Source organism: Hirundo rustica, chromosome 3, assembly GCF_015227805.2.
Source record: "Hirundo rustica isolate bHirRus1 chromosome 3, bHirRus1.pri.v3, whole genome shotgun sequence".
Taxonomy (NCBI): Eukaryota; Metazoa; Chordata; class Aves; order Passeriformes; family Hirundinidae; genus Hirundo; species Hirundo rustica.
In genome coordinates this window covers 23,506,582-23,516,044 of record NC_053452.1, presented here as the reverse complement: position 1 = coordinate 23,516,044, position 9,463 = coordinate 23,506,582, and positions in this window count along the sequence as shown.

The following is a 9,463-nucleotide window of genomic DNA, read 5'->3' as shown; positions in this document are numbered from 1 at the left end:
TAGGATCCAAACATCAACCAGTGAGTTTCTGCAGCAGAACCACCAAGCTTTTTCTATCTGGCTGAACTGCTCAACTGGCCAGGCCTTGTGTTAAGCAAAGCAGGTCTTTGTGTTGTTTGTGACTAAGACCAAAAAAATGACCCTTAAATGGATGGCAACTTAGGCTGCAAAATTTTCCTGTATTTCATCATAGGTTTTGGGGAAAATGCAGAGAACTTTGCACAAAGAAATAAAACCCAGAGAGGCATTCTGGTATTTTTCTGTGCATTAGCCAAGCTCTTAGAAAAATAGCTGCCAATAGTTAGTGTCCTAACCCTGTATTTTACTAAATAAATATACTGTATATACTTTACTAAAGTCAGTGGGAAGTTTTCCATTGACCTCAGCGGAGCCAAGTTTTGACACCTCCCAAGCTCATGGGTTTCAGAAAAAAATTAAGACATTCAACACCTCTCAGAGCAAAGCCCATTGAGCCTAAATACAGACCTTACACCTTCCTGTCAGACACCCCGTTCATCCTAGTTAACATTCACAGCTACAGCACAGCTGCTTTGGAAAGTATCTGAGTTCTAGAAAACAAATATTATAAATCCAGTTCAATGTCAGCAATCTGACAAACAAACAAACCAACCAGTAAATTGCTGTGTTTTCACTACCTGCCTCGTACCCTCAATCTGTTTTGGGTCTTTGACAGACAGGAGGCTCCAGAGAAACTGTACAACAATAACACACTATCATCCCAACAATAAGGAAATGATCGTAATAGGATCCATAAAAAGAGGATTGAATCTCTTGCCAGGAGAAGGATTTGGAGGAGGAGACACTGTCATTTGCAAAATATCTGCCATAGGGCCACAGCTCCTGAACACTGTCACATTCCAAGGGCAATCTGTATTTAAAAAGTGGCTGGAAAAGACCCTCAAACTGTTATTTCAGCACTAGGAAAACCACCACAGAAAAAGGTAGGAGAATTTTTATTTTAGAGAAATCAAATATATTTCAAATAAAAATTTGTTAGGGTTAATGGATAAACTCACATCACTGTTACATTCAACTGGGTCTTTTTTTTTTTAAGAGGCAGATAAACTTTCCTGTTTCAGGGGATAAATCAATGACAAATTGTCTGATGTTGGGAAGAAATTTCCTCTGCTAGCAGATGATTCCAATACTGTGTTTCTTATATTCTTTCCTTTGAAATATCTGGTACAGGCTGTGGTTAGAGGCAGGATATCAGCCTGATGAACCCCAAAGACATTTTCTTGTAGCTCAAAGTTCAGATGGTCACAAACAGCAGTTGTTCTGGTTAGAAAAAAGTATCACGCATTTGCTCTAAGTTCAAAAGCTCTCTGCTCAGCACCTGGACTTGCTGTTCTTCATGCCTCATCTTTACAACCCCTTCCTTCAGGAACTGGCTGTAAAAAGTGCTCTGATGGTGACAGCTCTGAAAATGTTATCTATGTGAGTGGGTTTGAAAACACAGTCCTTTCAGAGGTGCTTCTTTGTTGCAGGACCTTTTGGTCATGAATGTTAGTACACAGGCATCCTTTCAGCCTTTTTTTTTTTTTTTTTAAATTCTTTGATTGGAAAATTTTCAACCTTATATCAGAAATAATTGCTACCATCTGGAAACCCCACAAACTCAAAAATGAGTGAGAGGTGGATGAGGGAACCTCCCTGCCAATTTGTTACTTTTTAAGTCATAACTGTCTACTCCTCCTACCTATATTTCTTTTGTGAAGGTCCAAGTAAATGAAATGTCCTAGTAATTTGGCACAGGAAAAACAAACTAACAAACAAAACAAACAAACAAACAAAAACAGGCGACAAACTAATGTGCTAAGTTTAAAATCAGTGATCCTAGGGTCCCACAAAACCCTCAGTTCTCACTAGGATACTTTGCAGGAGCAGAAAGTGGCTCCCATTTCAAACAGCTCTTTTAAGACAGAACTGGGGAGTTGGTGCACTGTGTAGTATAAGGAATCCCCTTTTATGGATGTAGACTATCATCGCAGCCAGTGTCTCTGAGGAGGATGGGGGAAGGAGAATGAGGGAATATCCTCAGCTGGAAGGGACCCACAAGGATCACCAAACTCCAGTTCCTGGCCCTGCACAGGACACCCCAACAATCACACCATGTGCCTGAGTCTTGTCCAAGTGCTTCCTGTTCTCTCTCAGTCTTGGCGCTGTGATCACTTCCCTGAGGAGCCTGTTCTAGTGCCAAATCACCCTCTGGATGAAGAAACGTTTCTTAATACCCGAGCTAAACCTTCCCTAACACAGCTCCAGGCTGTTCCCTTGGGTCCTGTCACTGGTCACCTGAGAGAAGAGATCAGTGCCTGCCCCTGCTCTTCCCCTGCTGAGGAAGTGGTAACTGCAGCGAGGTCTCCCCTCAGTCTCCTCCAGGCTGAACAAGAAGAGCATGGGAAGTTCACCTCAGAGAGCTGCCAGTCAAGGAGGTGCTTTGGATGCCAAACCTTAAGATACTGGCATCCAAACCCTTCAAGTCCCGGGAGAGAAGTCCTGGTTGCACTTTAGTGTATGGGTCTTTTGCCACTGACTTAAGTGGAATTAGGATTTTACCTCAGGGAACTGGAGAACAGTCTCCAGTTGTTTCCTACAGTTGCCGGAAGGAATCCATTTATTCAAAGTCTAGAGAAGCACAGATGCAGCAAATAGCATTGCACCGGTGATGGCTGCTAAAGTCTTGAAATTAAATGTATGTGGTATATTTGCTACCTCTCTGGCACATTGCAGCCCTTCAAATCTCTCTATAAAGACCTGCAAAGACAGGGGTAAATGTGAGGACTCTGCTCACCCTGCAGCCTGCTCCAGGCCTGTGGCACTTCTGGCCACATGTGGAAGTAAAACTATGTCTCAGCCTTGTGGCAGAAGCTGTATTTAAAGTGTGGACTTGGCACTGCTGCAAAGGCTGCCTTGCTCTGGCCAAATGGCTTGCCACAAACCCCTCCATTTCAGACAGATGGATGAAGGAATGAATGCACAGGGTCTCCTGCTTGCCAAAATGCCCACGGTTTGCCCAGAGCCCAGTCAATGGCCCCTGAGAAACAGAGTCACTGATCACCCAGCACCTGACCCTTGAGGCCCAGCGAAGCCGAAAACTCCTCTGAGCAGAATCTCTCTGCTTCGTCCTGTTGCTATTTTGTTTGCTGTTTGGAAGCCTGCTCATTTCTGTGGCTGGCTCAACCACTTAATAAGGTCCTGGGGTTTTGCTCTAGATGAGGATGTTCACTGAGACGTATTCAGTAAGCGAAGAGAGGAATCCTGCAGCCATCCCCAGGACTTGGGGTCACTGCACAGAAAACCCCATTCATTGTTGCCAAGCCACCAGGGTCAGCCACACAACTGGAGTTTTACCTGTTTATTTAGTTATTGAAAGGGCAGCTATCACTTAGGCCTTTAGATCATGTTGGTCATTTCAGATTTCTGTTCCAAAAGGTTATGTATACACATATTCATATCCACCTTTCCAGTCTGACAGCCTGAGCCATGCTCTTGGTCTGAATGCTCCTCTTGGAGGCACTGACCATGTGGCCTTCCATGGAAAAAGCTGGACTGATGTCCAGCTTGAACATCAGGCCCCATGCCCATACATTGCTGTGACAATGGGAGCTTCCTTTTAGATATCCCTCAAAAGAAAGTAAAAAAAAGAAGATTGTATTTCTTTTTGTGTTTCATATCTAGGATGAACCACATTTCCCACATCTGCATTCAGTCCTAACTTCTATTTCCTTTTTTGTTTTAGCTGTTCAGATTTTTCTGCTCAGACTCCTGAACAAAACCAGCAGAGTACTGCTTCTTTTGGCTGCCCACACCAAAATACTCTCCGCTGTTAAACTGTGGCCAGCACTTTTGCAAAATGTGGTTGAAAGTTATACTTTGTAACCTGGCTTTTATCATTGTTCTCAGGAAGTAGTAAAGAGTAAGTGCTTTTAAAGTGAAATCACTTGTGTTCAGTTGTTTTGGAATTGGGCTTTTAAAGCTGGAAATTACTCTCTGGGGCACAAGGACGATAGTGCTTCAAACTTTAGAAGTGTCTGAGCTTTTGGTTTCTGAATGAGGTTGGAGCTAAATGGAATCTGCGTACTGGAAATCTCAGATTTGAAGACAGGGTTCATTTGGAAACATATCCAACTTGATACTCCAAGGGTCTCACTATATTGACAAGTTCCTATCCCTGTTCTTTTTTACAAGTGAAATGTCACATCAAGAGCTCTATCAGTTAATAAGATAACATTGGCACAACACCGAAGTGGGAAATTAGGAATGTGAAAATCAGCAAAGCACTCGCTCAAAGCAGTAGGCCTAATAGCAGTCCTGTCAGTTGCCTTAAAACTGATGTTGGCCGATTCAGTAGCTCATCATGACATAAAGCTCAGAAAATGCAAAAAAAGGAACGCCAGTCCACGTGACATTTTCTATATCATTAATAATAATTAAGTAACCTAAATAAGAATTAAATTTAAGGCTGTGTATGACTTGGTGTTGAGGATTAAGTCTCCTGTAGAATTTTTCCCCCCCCCAAGTTGCTAGGAGACTAAATGCTGAGTACTTAACCTGGACAAAAAGAAGCTGATCACTCAGTTTGGGGGAGGGAAAAAAAAGCTCCGGGAGAAAGAGATGAGGCTGGGGGTTGGGTGTCTTTGGTCTTCCGGGGAGCAGAGATCAGGGGCTGCTGGCTGCTGGAGTCCACGGTTAACGAAGGAGTCTGGTCCTGGGAATTCTACCATCTGTTGGAGTATCCAGGAATTCGGAGTTTCTTCGCTGTCCTGCTGGATTTTGGGTGAGCCCGGGTCCCGCCGCTGCGGCTTCTCCGGCACTGCCACCTCTGCCTGCCGAGGACACCCCCTGCCTGCCGAGGACAGTCCGCCGCGCCCGGCTTCCAGCCATCAGCGCCGGAGCTTCCACCGTTTGCCCTCGGGGTTCTCGGGCCTCTTCTACTATTGTTATAATTGCTGTTGTTTTTTGTCTGTCCTGTTATATTTACTAGTAAAGGACTGTTATTCCTTTTCCCCATAGCTCTGACTGAAAAGTTTTTTCTTTTAATCTTCCAAATTATAATAACACGGAGGGAAGGATTCAAATTCCTCATTTCCTAGAGAGGCCTGCCTCTCCATAGCAGACACCTGTCTTTTCAAAACCAAGACACTCGGCAATCTCATCCATCCCCAGGCACGCATTAATTCTCGCTCCCCGAGGCAACGATATGCACTCCTTAACATCAGTGACTCCTTAGGTGATTACACGAATCACATTAAGTCTGAAAATCACTTTGTGCTTCCCTTGCCACCTTGGAGCAGGGAGCTGTCGCAGCTCATGCAGAGGGATGGGATGTGTTGCAGCCCTCCCAAACCTTTCTCCTTGCAACCACCCAGAGTGCTTGTAATAAATACGATTCACCAAATTCGATAAATCAAAATTTTAGAATTTTATTGAGAGACAGAATGACAGTCTCTGACAGCCACAATTAAAAGGACAGCATCGAGCCCGGGATCGGTGCTGGGTGAACACAGTAACACACTTAGCTAGTATGTCACCCCCCAAGTTCACATTTCTGGCTTGCAGCAGTCTCTTTTTATACACTGGATCGCTGAGAGAAACTCGGGACTTCGAGGTTCCTCCTTCTGAGGCAGCCTCATTAGACATTCATGTTCCAGTTCTGGGATTCTGAATAGGGCAGCTGGAGAGGACAATGCTGTTAATGGTTGGATTCAGGTGTGGCGTGAAGAAGTTAATTTCAGGAGGAGACGGATGAGATATCGATCTGACGTAATCATCTGGTTCTCCGGGCTCTCATCTCCTTTTTCCGTTGTCTTTGCCCTCCCCTTAACGATTCCTGGCAGAGGCATCCTCGTGTCCCTTCTTCTGGTAATTCTAATCATGGTTTCTTCATGTCCCTCCCATGTCTTTTCAGGCAAAAGAAATTCCTGTACCCTTCCCTGGGCCGTTTTCATCTGAGTTAACTCTTAGCATACTGGATTAGAAACAAAACTTATTCTTATAGGGGTTGAATTACATTTTACATCTTTTAACACGAATTAACTTTAGGACATATATCACAGCTGCCAGGAGATCCTGCCTCACATGATGTTAGGCAGCAGCCTTGGAATCCAACAGAAGCCAAAACAAACTCTGTCAACCCTTCCCAAATGAATTTACAAGCCGGGAATGAGATGAATGGCATGGCATGGTTGCGCCCTGCTGCAGGGAAGCGACTAAAAATATTTGTGGGGATCTAAGTGACCCCAAAAATATACACATACTTTCCACCATTTAAGTATCTTGTCTCTGGGTGGAAGCCAAACATTTTTCTATTTATTTCCATGTATGTCACCAAGATTCTAAGGAATTTAATTGCCTAAATACATCCTGGAAAAGGACAAGGGGTTAGGAGGATGTTAACTCACCTAACATCGTGTGCTGAAGAAAGGAAAGCATCTCCTTGCTGCTCTCACAGAAAAAAGGCTGCATTTCTTTTATTACAAAAAGACAAGTTTTGTCTGTGATAAGTACTGAGAACACATGCAACGACACCGCTTGTTTCCAGGCATCCTGACAGCTACTTCAAATCTGCATTTTCAAGTGGGATTAGCAGAGAAAGGAGATTTACACACCCCTTGCTGGCAGCTTGGTTTGTGCTCCATGCAGTGAGGCTCCTGACAAAGCCCAAAATTCCCAATAAATCTCCAGGATGATAGGAGAAATTACCTTTGCATGAAGATGGTAGTGAACTTGTGCTCAGGACAGACTGTGTCAAAAAATCCCCATATGACTTTATGGAAGCAATTCAAAGCCTTGCACTTGTTTTCACAACGGGTAAATCTGTTCTACCCATTTAAATCACAAGCTCTCCCAAGCAGAGTGAGGAAAACTTCCTACCCAGTGATTAAAGGAGGTCGGGTGAACTCCCCTTGTGCATCCTGTCCCTGAAGGAAACCCCAGACAGCTGCATTCCTGAGAAATGCTGCTTCCCTTGGAGAAGAACAGAGCTGCAGGGTTATCCCTTGCAGTTGCCCTCCACTCACTCTGCCATTCCTGACCTGATGCTGCTTCTATGAGAGGCTTCTTAGAAGCATTTGTAGGCTTCCTGAGGGAGCAGTCAAGAAAATCCTCTCCTTACCCTCTGACTCTTCAGTTTCACAGGCTACAGGAAGAACAATTCACAGGTGGAACTGTGTTTGAAGCCAAGGATGCCTCCCCACGGGGAGAGCCTGGGTGTGAACTGGGTCAGCACAGCTGCTGCTTAAGCAGGGAAAAAAGATGCCTGGAGAGCCACTCTGACCCAGGCAACGATAGCTGCACATTTGGTGTCAAGTCCCTGCTAGAAAATGCCAAATTGCATTTGCCAGACCCTAAAACTCAGCCCCGGTGAGGACATTATTCTAAAATGCATTTTGCATTACATTTACCAGTGAACTAGATTTCTTTTTTTAAGCCATAAAATATTCAACATATGGTTCCGTATGGTTGCAAGCTTACAGTACCTGTGTCCTCTCCAATTTCAGTCTCTGTGATGGCATCCTACCAATGATGAGTTAATTATGCTGCAGAAAGCTGGCTGACATTCATGGTGCCTCCTATCTTGATGACACTTGCCACAGATGACATTTTCCACAGATTCAGTGCCCAAATGTAACACTTTCTGGTTCAGTTCAGAAATCTCCAGGCATAAGCAACACCTTTGATCCACGGATGAAAGCAAAAGGACATTGCAGGCTGCAAGGAACATGGTTTAGCCAGGCAATTTGTGGGATTCAAATGGCCAGGGAATAGAGTTGGAGTTCTTCTCCATTAGTTAAGTGAGTGTGATGGACTGTGAGCAATCCTTTGCAGCTTTGCTGTGGATGGAGCCAAACACCAACACAAACGGAATGATTTTGTGTGCAGCAAGCCCTGAGGGCAGCACCTGACCCACAGTGAGCATTTCTCATGAGGGCTGCAGGTCTTTTTAAAAAACATGTAACATCTACATAACAACACTGCATAATAAATGCACGCAGAAATCTTTGTTTATATGAGCGTATCATGTTTCTAGGAAAATGTAAACAAAGATAAATGAATAAAAAGTCCCTCCCTCTCTTACATACTGCTTGAGGCAGCTTTGTTGTTCAGCAGCCAGACAACCAGCAGCACATAAAAAAGGAGCAAGATCTTGGTTATCACTTGACTATGGAAAAATAAACCTGGGCTTTACAGATGTAGTCGGCATTGGCCTAACCAAGACGTTGGAAATAATTATAAAAATTCAGATATACTCACTGTTTTCTCCGTTGATTGGTGGCAGCCTGGTTTCCATCTAAACTGGATTATTCTCTTTCCATTCTAAACCTCTCTGAGCAGGGATGGCAGTGCCAGGCACCTCAGGCGTCTCTCTTTCCCCGTGGCTGCAAACCTGCTCCGTGTGCCCTCAGCAAACCGGGATGGCGGCCCTTGCTATCTGAGGCCTTCCCCTGCTCCCCCCTTTTCTCCTCACAGCCCTGCTGAGATGAAACAAAGCAAAACAACAACAGCCCTGCAGCTATTGTTATTTTATCTCTCACTCAGCCCAAGGCTGTGGGAGGGGTGAGGACTCAGGGGAGAAGAGCAGGGAGAGCAAGAAAAGGAGCCTTGGCCGCTGCCACGGCCGCCAGGGCCTACTGGGGCCTGGTGCTGCCAGGCCGCGTCCTCCCGCCAAAACATCTGAAAAACGCCTAAAAAACCACCTGAAAAAACCCACCTGTCCTCATCCTCCCTTCCGTGTCTGGATGAGAATGGCCTGTGCACGAGGCTAAGCAGCCTTTGCCAGCCAAAATTGTAAAATAAAGCAATTTTTTTTCCTTAGAAACACCGAGAAATGGAAATGCCCCCATTCTGTTCCCCCCTCACTCCCCAGCCACCTCAACAACAATAAACGGCACAATTGTGACAATGAACAGCATCATTTTGATATGATGTATTTGTATTTACATGGTACATTTTAAAGCAATAGTTACACTGATCATACATATTAGAAACAATAAAAAAGAAGTTTAGAACTAAAATGTACATCCTACACTTGTGTATATATATATATATTTACACAGAGGTAAAAAGGTTTATAAAAATCAATACAACAGGGTTTTAACTTTTAGTATATAGATACATAATGATGAGGCTTCAGGCACTTTGTTAACGTGAGCAATAGCTTGGAAAAAAAAAAAAACCCAAACCAAAAAAACCCCCCCAAAACCCAAAACATTTCCACAAGAGGAAAAAAATAAAAAAAATTGGTTAATGTTTTTGTTACAACAGATACAAAAATAAAATCTGAATAATTTCTCTCAAATGATTGATGTCAGTATTGCAAAGCTGACTGGGAGAATGCTACACACTGTTCAGCAGCAGTGTGGAAATTAAGGAGAAATATTTACAAAAAACCACCCATTTCTATCTTTGCGCCCTTACACCACTGCCATCACAACCAAAT